General features: G+C 43.7%; 1 pseudogene; it reads right to left on the bottom strand.

The window, feature by feature from the left end:
* Nucleotides 1-1112: 1112 nt before the first annotated feature.
* On the bottom strand, nt 1113-5528 carry LOC121549431 (annotated as a pseudogene).
* Nucleotides 5529-17154: the final 11626 nt, after the last annotated feature.

A 17154-nucleotide genomic window follows, 5' to 3' on the forward strand; every position in this document is an offset into this window, starting at 1 on the left:
TTCTATGTGAATTTGGCCGGGTCACCCAAATGGTTACATATTGCAGCTTTAAATGTTGTCGTTTTAGGCTCGTCTTCTTCAGTACCCTCTTTAATAACATACAGGAGCCTAACACCCCTATGAGGTAGAATGACCATTCTAACAATTTTAAATGTTTTAGTTGAATGTGTCAAGCCAATTGCATTTTTTAAGTGTTCATACCTTTCTGTATTATTATTATTACAAAGCAGTGAATAAGATGTTATCTTAGGAAGAAACTAAATCAAATACTTGTAAATAAACAAATCTAGCTAATAGGCTCTTATGCCACAAGAAATAAGGTATTTAAAGAACAATGAGTTAATGTTCGAGATAGGGGCGCCAGGTAGCTTAGCGGTTAAGAGCGTTGTGCCAGTAACCGAAAGGTCGCTGGTTCTAATCCCCGAGCCGACTAGGTGAAAAATCTGTCTGTGCCCTTGAGCAAGGCACTTTACCCGAATTGCTCCTGTAAGTTGCTCTGGATAAGAGCGTCTGCTAAATGACTAAAAATGTTTTAAAAAATGAGAACATATTTCAACAATACACTTGAATTTGAGAGTGAATTCGGTAGGGATAAATGTGTAACATTTTTATTAGACCATGTTTGATTCAGTCCCTCAAATTGAATTCACGTAAAACAAAACAAAAATTATATATCCTGAAAGGGTGTGACTTAACTAGTGACATTTAGTTAATGCCCAAGGAAAATGAATCCGCTCTGTGCATTCCAAATTGGGGGGAATTTGGGTATTCAAATGGATTTTGGGCATCCATGATATTGAAAACTTGACATTCATGGGGGTAAAATCCTCCTTTAATACACATGATTTGAGCACCAACAATCACGAAAAGCTATTCCAAGTGAATCGTCCCATTTATCAGAAAACCTCAATCTTCATCCTGCTTTGTGTGGTTTTAGGTTTCCGTTACTGATCTTATCTTCTGAAAGCCGCAGGTAAAGAATGACGGATAATCCCTGCACTCCAAGTAAAATGGTCTAACATTGAGAATCAATGATGTGAGTAATTGAAATTGAATTCACAATTTATCATTAAAAACACTGGAGGAAAGAAATCACTGATGTCCTGGCGATGTTAACACAAAACACACAACTTTTTTGTTTTCTTCATTAGTTTCTTCTTGGGCCCAGGGTTATCCATGTCTTGAAGGGAGGGACAGAAAACGTTGGGGTTAATATCGTCCAACATGGGCCATCATCCCTAAGGAGAATACATCTTAAGTGTGCCAATTATTATTCCCTGGACATAAAAATGTATGCGCGCATGACTACGGTGATTTGAATAAAAGAGTCTGCTAAATGGCATATGTCTACAAAACATTAACACCTGCTCTTTCCATGACAGACTGACCAGGTGAAAGCTATGATCCCTTATTGATGTCACTTGTTAAATCCACTTCAATCAGTGTAGATGAAGGGGAAGAGACAGGTTAAAGAAGGATTTTTAAGCCTTGAGACATGGATTGTGTGTGTGTGTGCCATTCAGAAGGTGAATGGGCAAGACAAAATATTTAAGTGCCTTTGAACGGGGTGTGGTACTAGGTGCCAGGCAAAGCAGTTTGAGTGTGTCAAGAACTGCAAAGCTGCTGGGGTTTTTCACGCTCCACAGTTTCCCGTGTATATCAAGAATGGTCCAAAACTTGACACAACTGTGGGAAGCATTGGAGTCAACATGGGCCAGCATCACTGTGGAACGCTTGACACCTTGTAGAGTCCATGCCCCGATGAACTGAGGCTGTTCTGAGGGCAAAATAGGGGGGGTGCAACTCAGTGTTCTTAAGGTTTTGTACACTGTGTATATTATATTATCGATCACTGCATGGCAGTAAGGAGTGACCTGTAGAATACTGGCGTGTCCCTCTCCGCCCTTCAGGGCTGTGATGTCACTGAACCATGGGATGCCACTCAGCTGACCAGACATTCCTAGCATTCATGCCTCATCTTAGCATTTCTCTCATTTCGGGGCACTTGCAGACGCACCATCATTGACTCAAAGTTTTTCCTGAAGGAAGAAAAATTAATTACATGAAGGGACCAAATGAGAGGACTAAAACTATGGTAGTACTACACAGTTAAATGAGAAACGTGTCAATAACAATCTTATCGATGATTATGTGATGAATATGTCTGATGATGACAGCACTGACCTGTGCAGCTGCTCTCGGCTCTGTCTCGGTCTTGAAGTCCCTGTGGTGGCGGATCTCTACAGGAGTGTCGCTGTACTGCTGCCGGAGCTCCTGGATCACAGAGCTGTGGACCTCTGCTTTTTGTCTGCGTCGGTCATGTCTCCATCCGTGGGTCAGGTAAAGATACAGTTGAAGTCGGAAGTTTACAAGTCGGTTAGGACATCTACTTTGTGCATGACACAAGTAATTTTTCCAACAATTGTTTACAGACAGATTATTTCACTTAGAATTCACTGTATCACAATTCCAGTGGGTCAGAAGTTTATATACACTAAGTTGACTGTGCCTTTAAACAGCTTGGAAAATTCCAGAAAATGATGTCATGGCTTTAGAAGCTTCTGATAGGCTAATTGACATAATTTGATTCAATTGGAGGTGTACAGTGGGGAAAAAAAGTATTTAGTCAGCCACCAATTGTGCAAGTTCTCCCACTTAAAAAGATGAGAGAGGCCTGTAATTTTCATCATAGGTACACGTCAACTATGACAGACAAAATGAGAAAAAAAATTCCAGAAAATCACATTGTAGGATTTTTAACGAATTTATTTGCAAATTATGGTGGAAAAAAAGTATTTGGTCAATAACAAAAGTTTCTCAATACTTTGTTATATACCCTTTGTTGGCAATGACACAGGTCAAACGTTATCTGTAAGTCTTCACAAGGTTTTCACACACTGTTGCTGGTATTTTGGCCCATTCCTCCATGCAGATCTCCTCTAGAGCAGTGATGTTTTGGGGCTGTCGCTGGGCAACACGGACTTTCAACTCCCTCCAAAGATTTTCAATGTGGTTGAGATCTGGAGACTGGCTAGGCCACTCCAGGACCTTGAAATGCTTCTTACGAAGCCACTCCTTCGTTGCCCGGGCGGTGTGTTTGGGATCATTGTCATGCTGAAAGACCCAGCCACGTTTCATCTTCAATGCCCTTGCTGATGGAAGGAGGTTTTCACTCAAAATCTCACGATACATGGCCCCATTCATTCTTTCCTTTACACGGATCAGTCGTCCTGGTCCCTTTACAGAAAAACAGCCCCAAAGCATGATGTTTTCACCCCCATGCGTCACAGTAGGTATGGTGTTCTTTGGATGCAACTCAGCATTTTTTGTCCTCCAAACACGACGAGTTGAGTTTTTACCAAAAAGTTATATTTTGGTTTCATCTGACCATATGACATTTTCCCAATCCTCTTCTGGATGCACTCTAGCAAACTTCAGACGGGCCTGGACATGTACTGGCTTAAGCAGGGGGACATGTCTAGCACTGCAGGATTTGAGTCCCTGGCGGCGTAGTGTGTTACTGATGGTAGGCTTTGTTACTTTGGTCCCAGCTCTCTGCAGGTCATTCACTAGGTCCCCCGTGTGGTTCTGGGATTTTTGCTCACCGTTCTTGTGATCATTTTGACCCCACGGGGTGAGATCTTGCATGGAGCCCCAGATCGAGGGAGATTATCAGTGGTCTTGTATGTCTTCCATTTCCTAATAATTGCTCCCACAGTTGATTTCTTCAAACCAAGCTGCTTACCTATTGCAGATTCAGTCTTCCCAGCCTGGGGAAGGTCTACAATTTTGTTTCTGGTGTCCTTTGACAGCTCTTTGGTCTTGGCCATAGTGGAGTTTGGAGTGTGACTGTTTGAGGTTGTGGACAGGTGTCTTTTATACTGATAACAAGTTCAAACAGGTGCCATTAATACAGGTAACGAGTGGAGGACAGAGGAGCCTCTTAAAGAAGAAGTTACAGGTCTGTGAGAGCCAGAAATCTTGCTTCTTTGTAGGTGACCAAATACTTATTTTCCACCATAATTTGCAAATAAATTCATTAAAAATCCTACAATGTGATTTTCTGGATTTTATTTTCTCAATTTGTCTGTCATAGTTGACGTGTACCTATGATGAAAATTACAGGCTTCTCTCATCTTTTTAAGTGGGAGAACTTGCACAATTGGTGGCTGACTAAATACTTTTTTTCCCCACTGTACCTGTGGATGTATTTCAAGGCCTACCTTCAAACTCAGTGCCTCTTTGCTTGACATCATGGGAAAATCTAAAGAAATCAGCCAAGACCTCAGAAATTTTTTTGTAGATCTCCACAAGTCTGGTTCATCTTTGGGAGCAATTTCCAAACGCCCGAATGTTCCACGTTCATCTGTACAAACAATAGTACGCAAGTATAAACACCATGGGACCACGCAGCCGTCATACCGCTCAGGAAGGAGACGCGTTCTGTCTCCTAGAGATGAACGTACTTTGGTGCGAAAAGTGCAAATCAATCCCAGAACAGCAGCAAAGGACCTTGTGAAGATGCTGGAGGAAACGGGTACAAAAGTATCTATATCCACAGTAAAACGAGTCCTATATCGACATAACCTGAAAGGCCGCTCAGCAAGGAAGAAGCCACTGCTCAAAAAACGCCATAAAAAAGCCAGACTACAGTTTGCAACTGCACATGGGGACAAAGATCATACTTTTTGGAGAAATGTCCTCTGGTCTGATGAAACAAAAATTGAACTGCTTGGCCATAATGACCATCGTTATGTTTGGAGGAAAAACGCGGCAGCTTGCAAGCCGAAGAACACGATCCCAACCGTGAAGCACGGAGGTGGCAGCATCATGCTGTGGGGGTGCTTTGCTGCAGGAGTGACTGGTGCACTTCACAAAATAGATGGCATCATGAGGTAGGAAGATTATGTGGATATATTGAAGCAACATGTCAAGACATCAGTCAGGAAGTTAAAGCTTGGTCGCTTAATGGGTCTTCCAAATGGACAATGACCCCAAGCATACTTCCAAAGTTGTGGCAAAATGGCTTAAGGACAACAAAGTCAAGGTATTGGAGTGGTCATCGCAAAGCCTGACCTCAATCCTATAGAAAATGTGTGGGCAGAACTGAAAAAGCGTGTGCGAGCAAGGAGGCCTACAAACCTGACTCAGTTACACCAGCTCTGTCAGGAGGAATGGGCCAAAATTCACCCAACTTATTGTGGGAAGCTTGTGGAAGGCTACCCGAAACATTTGACCCAAGTTAAACAATTTAAAGGCAATGCTACCAAATACTAATTGAGTGTATGTAAACTTCTGACCCACTGGGAATGTGATGAAAGAAATAAAAGCTGAAATAAATCATTCTCTCTACTATTATTCTGACATTTCACATTCTTAAAATAAAGTGGTGATCCTAACTGACCTAAGACAGGACATTTTTACTAGGATTAAATGTCAAGATTTGTGAAAAACTGAGTTTAAATGTATTTGGCTAAGGTGTATGGAAACTTCTGACTTCAACTGTACATCTTATACATCACAGCCATGGTTTTGTCAAATCACACATCACAGAAATATTGCAGCTTTGGGAAGATTTGGGTATGTTTTTAAGAGGGGATGACTACATAAGATTCAACAGCAGAAGAGGAAATAGTGTTATATTAACATTATATTGGCCCCCGGACTATTTACGTTGTTTGTTATCTATGCATAGTCCCTTTACCCCTACCTACATGTACAAACTACCTCGACTAACCTCTACCCCCTCACATTGACTTGGTACCGGTACCCCCTGTACATAGCCTCGTTATTGTTATTTTATTGTGTTACTTTTTATTGCAATTTTTTAAACTTTTGTTTATTTAGTAAATATTTTCTTAACTCTTTCTTGAACCGCATTGTTGGTTAAGGGCTTGTAATTAAGAATTTCACGGTAAGGTCTACACCTGTTGTATTCGGCGAATGTGACAAATACGATTTGATTTGATTTGATTACCATAGTGCATTGGAGCAATCTTGGGGGATCATGTTCCTTGCCACTAGATGGTACTTTTCTCAGCGCCTTCAGCCTTCTCTCCATTTTCACCCTCAGTCTTCTGATTCACTTAGCTTTGGCATGAAATAAAACATTTTAAGGTAAAGACATTCAGAAGCTGTTGCACAAACCAGATTTTATTCTGCCATAGGGAGCAACGAAACAAAATGAACAAGAATGATATAATTGTATTCATTTCACACAGATTGAGATGCCAGGAGGTGGAAATGAAGCCATCTTACTGTCCTTTACTGAACTTTTATACGGTCCCAAGATGCACAGAAATACAACAACAATACATCACAAAACAACAAACGGCGTCTTTTCGATTTTGAATTGCATTTTTGGAAATGAGGGCATCTTACTGTTCTAACGGTGACCAGTCTGTGAAGGGCGACCAGTCTGTGAAGGGTGACCAGTCTGTGAAGGGTGACCAGTCTGTGAAGGGCGACCAGTCTGTGAAGGGTGACCAGTCTGTGAAGGGTGACCAGTCTGTGAAGGGCGACCAGTCTGTGAAGGGCGACCAGTCTGTGAAGGGCGACCAGTCTGTGAAGGGTGACCAGTCTGTGAAGGGTGACCAGTCTGTGAAGGGTGACCAGTCTGTGAAGGGCGACCAGTCTGTGAAGGGTGACCAGTCTGTGAAGGGTGACCAGTCTGTGAAGGGCGACCAGTCTGTGAAGGGCGACCAGTCTGTGAAGGGTGACCAGTCTGTGAAGGGTGACCAGTCTGTGAAGGATGACCAGTCTGTGAAGGGCGACCAGTCTGTGAAGGGCGACCAGTCTGTGAAGGGTGACCAGTCTGTGAAGGATGACCAGTCTGTGAAGGGCGACCAGTCTGTGAAGGGCGACCAGTCTGTGAAGGGTGACCAGTCTGTGAAGGGTGACCAGTCTGTGAAGGGCGACCAGTCTGTGAAGGGTGACCAGTCTGTGAAGGGTGACCAGTCTGTGAAGAGTGACCAGTCTGTGAAGGGTGACCAGTCTGTGATGTGAAGGGCGACCAGTCTGTGAAGGGTGACCAGTCTGTGAAGGGTGACCAGTCTGTGAAGGGTGACCAGTCTGTGAAGGGCGCCAGTCTGTGAAGGGCGACCAGTCTGTGAAGGGTGACCAGTCTGTGAAGGGTGACCAGTCTGTGAAGGGTGACCAGTCTGTGAAGGGTGACCAGTCTGTGAAGGGCGACCAGTCTGTGAAGGGTGACCAGTCTGTGAAGGGCGCCAGTCTGTGAAGGGTGACCAGTCTGTGAAGGGTGACCAGTCTGTGAAGGGCGACCAGTCTGTGAAGGGCGACCAGTCTGTGAAGGGTGACCAGTCTGTGAAGGGCGACCAGTCTGTGAAGGGTGACCAGTCTGTGAAGGGTGACCAGTCTGTGAAGGGCGACCAGTCTGTGAAGGGCGACCAGTCTGTGAAGGGTGACCAGTCTGTGAAGGGCGACCAGTCTGTGAAGGGTGACCAGTCTGTGAAGGGCGCCATTGTCTTTCACACTACCACCCTCTAATTTGAGACTGATCAGGTCAGTGACATCTTGTAGGTAAAACAGCAGCAGCTGGTATCGCAAGTCCAGGAAAGACAAACCCTACAAGATAGTGGGAAATTAACATTTTCATGAATCATTTTAGAGAGACATAACTTACCTTGGATGTTTGGAATGTTCCATCTTGGACCCTCATGTAAATCTCAAACATGCACTGCAACTGAAGCCACCTAGGATTGAATGTGCACAGACAGACCTTATACATCTGAGTGACTGGTAAGTAGTAATATATACAGTATAACTGTTAAACAACACTACCTTAGCTATGTCATATTATTAGCAAGAAGGCTACAGAAGACAAATGGCTACCAAGAATGGACTAAAGGAGTCTAACATTAATCCTTATAAGGACCTTTCATGTTCTGTTTAGAGGCAAATTGGCCCTGACAGCCAAAACAGCCAAATACTCTATCTAAATGTGAATCGATTCTCAATTGCAGTATGGTTCTAGAAACATAAAGCCCTGTACTTTCATATCACATCAAAATAATTTCCTAGATGCAAAATACACACTTACTGTACACCAGAGGAGGCTGGTGGGAGGAGCTATAGGAGGACAGGCTCATTAATGGCTGGAATGGAATAAATGGAACAGAGTCAAATGGTTTCCATGTTTGATGTTTGAGACCACTCCATTCCAGCCATTAATGAGCCTGTCCTCCTATAGCTCCTCCCACCAGCCTCCATATTTTTGTAGTACATTCACATTTACATAATTTAGCAGACGCTCTTATCCAGAGCGACTTACAAATTGGTGCATTCACCTTATAGCTAGTGGGATAACCACTTTACAATATGTTTTTTCTTTTTTTTTGGGGGGGGTAGAAGGATTACTTTGTCCTATCCCAGGTATTCCTTAAAGAGGTGGGGTTTCAAGTGTCTCCGGAAGGTGGTGAGTGACTCCGCTGTCCTGGCGTCGTGAGGGAGCTTGTTCCACCATTGGGGTGCCAGAGCAGCGAACAGTTTTGACTGGGCTGAGCGGGAACTGTGCTTCCGTAGAGGTAGGGGGGCAAGAGGGCAAGAGCTGGATGAACGCAATGCCCTCGTTTGGGTGTAGGGACTGATCAGAGCCTGAAGGTACGGAGGTGCCGTTCCCCTCACAGCTCCGTAGGCAAGCACCATGGTCTTGTAGCAGATGCGAGCTTCAACTGGAAGCCAGTGGAGTGTGCGGAGGAGCGGGGTGACGTGAGAGAACTTGGGAAGGTTGAACACCAGACGGGCTGCGGCATTCTGGATGAGTTGTAGGGGTTTAATGGCACAGGCAGGGAGCCCAGCCAACAGCGAGTTGCAGTAATCCAGACGGGAGATGACAAGTGCCTGGATTAGGACCTGTGCCGCTTCCTGTGTAAGGCAGGGTCGTACTCTCCGAATGTTGTAGAGCAACATAATGTATTATTTTTTTGTTTTTTGCTCAATCTGATTGGGTGGGCCTGGCAGGGCCTGGCTCCCCAGTGGGTGGGCCTGTGTCCACCCCTGCCTCCCAGTGGAAAACTAATTAGAAATATTGCACAAACAGGACACAGTTACATAGGCCTATACTGTATGTAGGCTATACATACAGTTCAAAACAACAAAAAGCAGACCACAACTATAACAAAACAACATTACTGTAATGTAAAAGCCATATACTAACCTATACAAAGCAAACAGTTGAGACACAGGTAGCCTACCTTTAGAGACAGTAACAATGGTCATGAGAATTTGGTGGCCTCTCCAAAGTTACACAGAATATATCCAACTTTTACCAGCAAACTAATGTGAAATGTATCTACTTTGGAATGATAGACAGGATATAGGCTACATAGGACAGGATAGCTGATAGACAGGACAGGACACCTGATAGACAGGACAGGATACCTGATAGACAGGACAGGATACCTGATAGACAGGACAGGATACCTGATAGACAGGACAGGACACCTGATAGACAGGACAGGACACCTGATAGACAGGACAGGACACCTGATAGACAGGACAGGACACTGCTATACTGGTAATACAAAACAAAAAGAAGCAGACCACAACTATATAAAACATACCAAATACAAACTATAGAAAGTTATACAAAATACTATGACTCCGCCCGAGTCATAGTAATCTTGGTCCAGGTCGCTCCCAGCATCTGTCTGACTCACTAAGAATTTCCTCAAAGCCTCTTTCTCGGTGTACCTGGCTTTTGTCATCTTGTTACCGTCCTGTAGTTTTCTTGGTTTTTCACTTTTTTTTTTTTTACATCCCTGATAAGCCATTTTTATGCCAAAGCGATGATAGAACCGTGGGAAAATCCTCTGCAATATCATTAACAGCAGACTAGTTCATTTCCTCAGTGAAAACAATGTACTGAGCAAATGTCAAATTGGCTTTTTACCAAATGACCGTACGACAGACCACGTATTCACCCTGCACACCCTAATTGACAAACAAACCAAAACAAAGGCAAAGTCTTCGCATTCTTTGTTGATTTCAAAAAAAGCTTTTGACTCAATTTGGCATGAGGGTCTGCTATACAAATTGATGGAAAGTGGTGTTGGGGGGAAAACATACGACATTATAAAATCTATGTACACAAACAATAAGTGTGCAGTTAAAAGTTGCAAAAAACACACACATTTCTTTCCACAGGGCTGTGGGGTGAGACAGGGATGCAGCTTAAGCCCCACCCTCTTCAACATATATATCAATGAATTGGCGAGGGCACTAGAACAGTCTGCAGCACCCGGCCTCACCCTACTAGAATCTGAAGTCAAATATCTACTGTTTGCTGATGATCTGGTGCTTCTGTCCCCAACCAAGGAGGGCCTACAGCAGCACCTAGTTCTTCTGCACAGATCTAGACACCGTTGCCCTAGAGCACACAAAAAACTATGCAAACCTTGGCCTAAACATCAGCGCCACAGGTAACTTCCACAAAGCTGTGAATGATATGAGAGACAAGGCAAGAAGGGCCTTCTATGCCATCAAAAGGAACATAAAAATGGACATACCAATTAGGATCTGGCTAAAAATACTTGAATCAGTTATAGAACCCATTGCCCTTTATGGTTGTGAGGTCTGGGGTCCGCTCACCAACCAAGAATTCATAAAATGGGACAAACACCAAATTGAGACTCTGCATGCAGAATTCTGCAAAAATATCCTCTGTGTACAACGAAAAACACAAAATAATGCATGCAGAGCAGAATTAGGCCGATACCCGCTAATTATCAAAATCCTGAAAAGAGACGTTAAATTGTATAACCACTTAAAAGGAAGCGATTCCCAAACCTTCCATTACAAAGCCATCACCTACAGAGAGATGAACTTGGAGAAGAGTCCCCTAAGCAAGCTGGTCCTGGGGCTCTGTTCTCAAACACAAACAGACCCCACAGAGCCCCAGGACAACAACACAATTAGACCCAACCAAATCATGAGACAACAGAAAGATAATTACTTGACACATTGGAAAGAATTAACAAAAAAACAGAGCAAACTAGAATGCTATTTGGCCCTAAACAGAGAGTACACAGTGGCAGAAGCTCATTAAAATGCAAATCAATTTATAACATTTTTGACATGCGTTTTTTTTTGTTGTTGTTATGCTGTCTCTCACTGTTCAAATAAACCTACCATTAAAATTATAGACTGAACATGTCTTTAAAGAGTGGGCAAACGTACAAAATCAGCAGGGGATCAAATACTTGTTGAAACAGTCACATACGTGCTTCCATCTGGGAGTATTCCAAATGTTGACATATCTACAGGGTTCATCCTAAAGTCAACTAAAGTTGTGAGTCGAAGAACAAAAAAGTTCCAAGTACTTTAAAAACTACAGTAGGAGCTTTCTTGTCTGTGGTTAGATGTGTGACACAGATCTCAGTACACTATCTACCTACACTATTTTCCCTTGGAAATGACATGGCAAGAACGATTGCCGAATCTGATTACCCAATACTTTATATGGTTTCAAAAAGATTCATTGAAATAAGCACCACTACGTATAATGCTGTTGTCACCAATTGGTTGGAAGTACCGGAAATAACCTTGTTACCATGCTATTATTTAGTAGATATCAGGCAAAAGTTATGTAATTGTGCAATTCAATTTCTTTTAAATAAGTATTTTTATGGCTCTTTCTCAACATTCTGTGTTATATGACTTACAGTTAAATCAAGGTACAAAATAAAAAAAATAAAGAATGTTTAACTAACACTCAACGTTTATGAACACTATCGTCTTCAAATGCACATTTGTGATTTAATCAAAGGATATGCCTAATTTCCTTAGCTGACAATCTCCTCCAAGTGATTGTATTGCATCTAACATGGCTATAATAATGGCTATGGCTAAACCCGGTTATCTCCTGCTATTTAGCTTCTTCAGTGTAGTATTTTATAAGCCTGTAAGAGCACATAGAGATGCCCCCCTTCACTCTGTTCACAAAGACCGTTAAAAACATACACAATGACACGGGAGTTTTATGGGTAGAGAGCTGGGCCGGCCTTTGTGGGATGGGTAAGATTTCAGCACAGCATGGGACAAAAAGACTATCAGCACACAGGAGTGAGAGAGCCTTCCCGGGGCAGCGATAGCAGTTAAGGGACAGAGATAAGATTAGATAGATAGATAGATAGATAGATAGATAGATGGATAGATGGATGGATGGATGGATGGATGGATGGATGGATGGATGGATGGATGGATGGATGGATGGATGCAGCAGATTGACGAGGGCGGCAAGACACACCTCCAACAACAACACATAAAACCGCACATACAGTGCATTCAGAAAGTATTCAGACCCCTTTACTTTTTCCACATTTTGTTACGTTACAGCCTTATTCTAAAATGGATGAAATCGTTTTTTTTAGAAATATGACCTTTACATAAGTATTCAGACTCTTTACTCAGTACTTTGTTGAAGCACCTTTGGCAGCAACTACAGCCTCGAGTCTTCTTGGGTATGACGCTACAAGCTTAGCACACCTGTATTTGGGGAGTTTCTCCCATTCTTCTCTGCAGATCCTCTCAAGCTCTGTCAGGTTGGATGGGGAGCGTCGCTGCACAGCTATTTTCAGATCTCTCCAGAGATGTTGGATCGGGTTCAAGTCCGGGCTCTGGCTGGGCCACTCAAGGACATTCAGAGACTTGTCTCGAAGCCACTCCTGAGTTGTCTTGGCTTTGTGCTTAGGGTCGTGGTCCTGTTGGAAGGTGAACCTTTGCCTCAGTCTGAGGTTCTGAGCGCTCTGGAGCAGGTTTTCATCAAGGATCTCTCTGTATTTTGCTCCGTTCATCTTTCCCTCGATCCTGACTAGTCTCTCAGTCCCTGCCACTGAAAAACATCCCCACAGCATGATGCTGCCACCACCATGCTTCACCGTAGGGATGGTGCCAGGTTTCCTCCAGATATGACACTTGGCATTCAGGCCAAAGAGTTCAATCTTGGATTCATCAGACCAGAGAATCTTGTTTCTCATGGTCTGAGATTCCTTTAAGTGTCTTTTGGCAAACTCCAAGCGGGCTGTCATGTGCCTTTTACTGAGGAGTGGCTTCTCTACCATAAAGGCCTGATTGGCGGAGTGCTGCAGAGATGGTTGTCCTTCTGGAAGGTTCTCCCATCTCCACAGAGGAACTCTGGAGCTCTGTCAGAGTGACCATCGGGTTCTTGGTCACCTCCCTGACCAAGGCCCTTCTCCCCTGATTGCTCAGTTTGTCCGGGTGGCCAGCTCTAAGAAGAGTCTTGGTGGTTCCAAACTTCTTTCATTTAAGAATGATGGAGGCCACTGTGTTCTTGGGGACCTTCAATGCTGCAGAATGATCAATGGAAACAGGATGCACCTGAGCTCAATTTTGAGTCTCATAGCAAAGGGTCTGAATACTTATGTAAAAATTGTATTTCTGTTTTATATTTTTTATAAATTACCAAAAATGTCTAAAGACCTGTTTTTGATTTGTCATTATGGGGTATTGTGTAGATTGAGGGGAAAAAATAATTGAATACATTTTAGAATAAGGCTGTAACATAACAAAATGTGGAAAAATGGAAGGGGTCTGAATACTTTCTGAATGCACTGTAAATCTACCCAAAACACTGACCATTTCTCTCAACCAGTGGCATATGGGCATTTTTGTTGAGCGCTGATGATGCCTTTTTATAAGCAGTGCCCACTTTGTCAAAGGCAGGGGCGCAAAATATTTTGCTTGTCCATTCCCAGCATGCCTCTCCAGGGTGCTGCTGGAGAGATGCATCTCTGCAGCGCTCCACCAACGTTCAGTCAGAAAAATTATCTAATATAAATTATGTAGCAGATATAGGATATGGTAGAAAGAGTATGTGGCCTTTTCTGTAGCCTACAGACCAGGGGCGGTGTGTTCATTAGGGCGATATGGGCGACGCACTGCCAAACGGGAAAAGGAAGGGATTTTTTTTCTAATCAATTATATCACGGCAACAGTAGTTATCAGTGTTCTAATCTAGACGTCTGATCTGCCACTAAATGTCCAATCAGGCTAAAGTCGTGCTTCAAATGGCCCCGCCCCTTTTGGGGCGATTTCAGTCAGGTTGAAAATCGCCCCAGAAGTCTCTCATAGACTCTCATGTAAAATCTTTTTTTTTCAAATATCAGAGCTTTCAATACAATCTCTATGGGTTCCGGGAGGGCTTGCACTTACGTGCTTTCGTCATACGTAACATAACCATGAACGTAACTAAGAAAAGAGCGGGTAGCAGCGTCAATCAATTCACGTACTACTGTCAAGATGGCTAGCGTTCAGTGCAACTCGATTGTCTCTTTGAAAGAAGTTCCTTTTTGTCGGCGAACAAATCAAGATAAATTGGCAACGAAACAATTAGGACCTCCCAGACCAAATTTAATAATTCAACAGGTTTCTACTAAAGGGGGAAAGTCCTACACCCGAGGATTTTCCAAAAATTGGTACGAACGAAAAACCTGGCTAGCAGGCTGCGATGTAGCTAATGCAGTCTTCTGCTACCCCTGCTTACTCTTTCACCCTGAAGGCGGCACGGCAGACAGCACCGCTTGGACAGCGACTGGTGTAACGGACATGCACCATCTTTCAGAAAAGATTAAGAAACATGAGCTGTCAAAGACCCACATGGATAGCTGTTTGAGATTGTCTGCTTTGGGGAGAGTGAACATTGCCACTCAACTGGATGAGGGATACAGGCTAGCTGTCCGCCGCCACAACGATGAGGTTAGCAAGAACCGCCACATCCTCAGCCGGCTAATCCAGTGTGTGAAGTTTTGCGGAGTGTTTGAGTTAGCTTTGCGAGGCAAAGATGAAACTGAGGGCTCCACCAACCCTGGTATTTTTCTTGGACTTGTCAACTTTGTGGCACAATTAGATGAGGTGTTTTATGGAAATGCATATTGTTTATGCAGTGTTGAGGAATGTGAAAGAACACCCTTGATTATTTTTACTGTGATAACTTATTTTGCTTTTGTAAGCCAACACTTTTGAGATCAGTCAATAAATGCTTCTGGTATTGACTTATATGCTGCCCCTGTCTTCATGTTGTTGCTGGACATATCTTTTTTTAAATGTGTGTAGGTCACCTAAATCATCAGAAAAATTGCCCCCCCTGAGTATTTTTTCAGGAGCCGCCACTGCTACAGACTGGAGATAAAATGTATGACAATGTAATGAGACTGACACTTTTTACATCATGCAGGTTTCTCCAATCAAATAGCCTAACCTAAATGGCGCTCAATCAAATAACAAATGCACTGTCATGTTAACAAACAACATACCCTAAAAACAGGACAGGACAAAGTAAAATGGACAATAACAACTGTGGTCCAGGAGTTTCACCCCGTTGTCATGATCAGTGGTTTCAAGTTTGTATCAGTCAATTTTTGACAAGCTGATCATAGTGAAAAAGAAACTACTTTGGCATTTCCCTCTGTGTAAACATTTTAGTCGTTTAGCAGACACTCTTATCCAGAGCGACTTACAGTTAGTGAGTGCATACATTTTTCATACTGGCCCCCCGTGGGAATCGAACACACAACCCTGGCGTTGCAAGCGCCATGCTCTACCAACTGCGCTACAGGAGGGTCAGATAACTCCAAATAAAGTTGGGTAGCTGATATTCAGAGCTTAAGTAGCCAAATTGATTAGTCACAGGAATCAGGACTAATAAAGCCAATGTAACGTACTGTTTTACAAACGGTGGGCCCATCACATGGATGGGCATTCATAAAACTCAATTGCGGGCCGACATAGTAGGCTACACCCCAGTAAGCACGAGCCAACACCTTTGAAAAAAAGTATACTTCTACCCCTTTTTTCTCCCCAATTGGTAGTTACTGTCTTGTCCCATCGCTGCAACTCCCCTGCAGACTCGGGAGAGGCGAAGGTCGAGAGCCATGCGTCCTCCGAAACACGACCCTGCCAAGCCGCACTGCCTCTTGACACACTGCTCGCTTAACCCGGGATCCAGCCGCACAAATGTGTCGGAGGAAACACCATCCAGCTGGCGACCAAAGTCTACTTGCAGGCACACCGCCCAACACAAGGAGTCGCTAGAGCGCGATGGGACAAGGAAATCCCGGCTGGCCAAACCCTCCACTAACCCGGACGACGCTGGGCCAATTGCGCGCTGCCTCTTGGGTCTCCGTGACCACTGCGCCACTCCGGAGGCCACGAGCTGATATGTTTTGGACTTTTTTTGGTACAGTTCCGGACCGGCCTTGATTTCCACATCCAAGGACATTGGTTTTTGGTCCGGTCTGGGCCAAATCTGAACCAATCATAGATGTCTGTGTTTGGTTCAGATTTTGTCCGGTGTGGACCAGCCTTGATTTGGGCCAAACATAGACGTCTATAAATTACTTGTTTTTAAATTTCATTCAGAGCCAAAAATGAGCCTGATTTCAACATCCAGAAGATATTCGTTTTGCGGGGGGGGGGGCAGAAGGCAGAAGTAGAATGCCACAGTGTGCCCAAGGGTAGAGGCACGAAGGGAATATCTACAATATGCTCTCCATGCAAATTACAAAAGAATCTGGACAGTCCTCCTATTATACAACGCATAATGCGCGCTCTTTCAACCTTGACAATAATCTATGATGTATGGCCCCACCAGGCGGCAGATGGCTCAATTTGCAGTGAAAGAGGGGGACGTCTCAACGATTACACCCGATTTCTCACGAGTCTGGAGATAGCTTCTCCCATTGCAGTTTTCCACCCCCTCTTTCTCCCAGAGACAGAAATGGTCGGTTCGCCATGTTCAGCCAGACAGCCAGCAGTTCTGTGACCCGTCCCCTTTAAGATGATGTCAGAAATAATCATTTATTATTTAATGACTTTGTTTAATGTCGGCGGACATTACGTTAGCAACAACGTTAGAAATCAGGGACCGGTAGAAGTCGAGCATCAACCTTTCTGCCACAGCAAAACGGATTGCTTCCTAAAGTAGGCTTCAGTGGGTGTCAATGTTGAAGCCCTACGTTGTCTTCTCTGACAGGACTTTAGTTTCCAGTGCTTTATATAACACTACCCTGGGACAGCAGCCTATATGTCACAGGTTGGAATAATAGACAAAGCCGACAGAGAGAAGACGCATAGGAAGAGTAAGGGAATGCGGTGAAATCTCAACTCAATTCCGAACAC

The sequence above is a fragment of the Coregonus clupeaformis genome, chromosome 34, assembly GCF_020615455.1.
Source record: "Coregonus clupeaformis isolate EN_2021a chromosome 34, ASM2061545v1, whole genome shotgun sequence".
Classification (NCBI taxonomy): domain Eukaryota; kingdom Metazoa; phylum Chordata; class Actinopteri; order Salmoniformes; family Salmonidae; genus Coregonus; species Coregonus clupeaformis.